Source organism: Pelodiscus sinensis, chromosome 2 (genome assembly GCF_052426305.1).
Source record: "Pelodiscus sinensis isolate ZL-2025 chromosome 2, ASM5242630v1, whole genome shotgun sequence".
NCBI classification, from domain to species: domain Eukaryota; kingdom Metazoa; phylum Chordata; order Testudines; family Trionychidae; genus Pelodiscus; species Pelodiscus sinensis.
The window spans coordinates 184,682,780-184,684,835 of NC_143053.1; positions in this window are offsets into that span (position 1 = coordinate 184,682,780).

A 2,056-nucleotide genomic window follows, 5' to 3' on the forward strand; every position below is an offset into this window, starting at 1 on the left:
GAATAAGCTACGCAATTTGCATAGTGCAAATTGAACAGCTTATTCTGACAGAAAGGTGCTGTCTAGATACACCCTAATGGAGAATGCTGTTAAGCATATAAAATATATTTACAATAGATATTAACAAAAATATTAACTAACGGAGTTCCATTTTCTATGACTATCTCCTTCCACAAGTGGCTTCATGAAAAATAGCAGCAACATACAATGCAGGAAACTGGATTTCTAATCTGCAGCAAAATTCATGGATTCTACCTCACTCTGGTGCAGAAGATAGATTTCACATTTGAATTCTTTCAGAACTCTTGGGTGAATGCTATCTGGTCCTGGTGACTTGTTACTGTTTAGTTTATCAATTTGTTCCAAAACCTCCTCTAATGACACCTCAGTCCGGGACAATTCCTCAGATCTGTCACCTAAAAAGAATGGCTCAGGTTTGGGAATCTCCCTCACATCCTCAGTTGTGAAGACCAATGCAAAGAATTCACTTAGTTTCTCCTAAATTACTTTATCATCCTTGAATGCTCCTTTAGCATCTCAATTGTCCAATGGCCCCAATGGTTATTTAGCAGGCTTCCGGCTTCTGATGTACTTAAAAAAAGTTTTATTACTTTTTTAAATTTTGCCTAGCTGTTCTTCAAATTCATTTTTGTCCTTCCTAATTATATTTTTACACTGCATTTGAAAGACTTTATTCTCCTTTCTGTTTTCCTCACTAGGATTTAACTTCCACTTTTTCAATGATGCCTTATCTCTCGCTGCTTCTTTTACTTGGTTGTTTAGTCATGGTGGCACTTTTTTGGTGCTCTTATTGAGGTTTTATTTTTTAAATTTCTGGTATACAATTAAGTTGAAGCTCTATTATGGTGTCTCTGAAAAGTTTCCATGAGCTTATAGGGATTTTACTTTTGGCATTGTACCTTTTAATTTCTGTTTAACTAACTTCTTCATTTTTGTGTAGTTCCCCTTTCTGAAATTAAATACTACAGTATTGGGCTGCTGTGGTGTTTTTCCTACCAGAGGGATGTTACATTTTATTACACTATGGTCACTATTTCCAAGGAGTCTAGCTATATCTACCTCTTGGACCAGATCCTGTGCTCCACTTAGGACTAAATCAAGAATTGGCTCTCTTCTTGTGGGTTCCAGAACCAGCTGCTCCAAGAAGCAGTCATTTAAGTTGCCAAAAAACTTTCTGTCTGCAGCCTGTCCTGAAGTGATGTGTGTCCAGTCAATATAGGAATAATTGAAATCCCCCAATATTACTGAGGTTTTTATTTTTATAATCTCTCTTAGCATGTGTAGCCAGACACGAACCCCATCTTGTTCCCCCCTCCCCCCCCCCCCCCCCCAGAGAGCAGTCAGCCTTTGATGCCCTGGGAACGCAGGTGTGCTGCCTGTCCCTGACTCTACCATAAACAGAAACCAGACAGTAAATGGGTTAGCTGACGACCCGGGGCCTCCCGTCACCCTGATGGCTAGTACTAGTAATTGACATGCCTGCACTGTCCCAGGAGAGGAATCTTCGCCCATCACATACCAGAGGTGCCCATTGTCTGCATTTTCCCAGGTGTGAATTATGCTTTGCACCCTTTGTGGGAAACTTGGCATTCAAAGCCATTTTTCCTAATTGGCCACTTGAGACCAGGAAGAAGCCTACATGACCCAAGGGGTATAAAGAGGGGTTCAGTAGCCCACCCCATTTGAGCTCCAATCATCTATACCTGCTGGCAGTTATTGATTGTCTCCCGAGGTCTGTGGGATGCCCAACCTCGCCCTACTTCTTCCCGAGGGATTGAGAGAATGACGCTGGCCACGCCAAGTCTGGAACGCAGGGGTGAGAATATATACCTGCTATGTGTCTATTTTGCATGCATTTAATAAGAGCTCAGAGAACCAAAAGGGTTTCATGGTACCTGTAAGTGACTTATTAGTGTAATTTCTGTCCTGTCCTTTGTAGTGGCTGTGTTATCTGTAACACAGCAGTAGCATTTAACAACTAAGTTTACCCTCTAACAATAAAATAGTAACTGTTTAAGCTTTAACCTGATTCCTT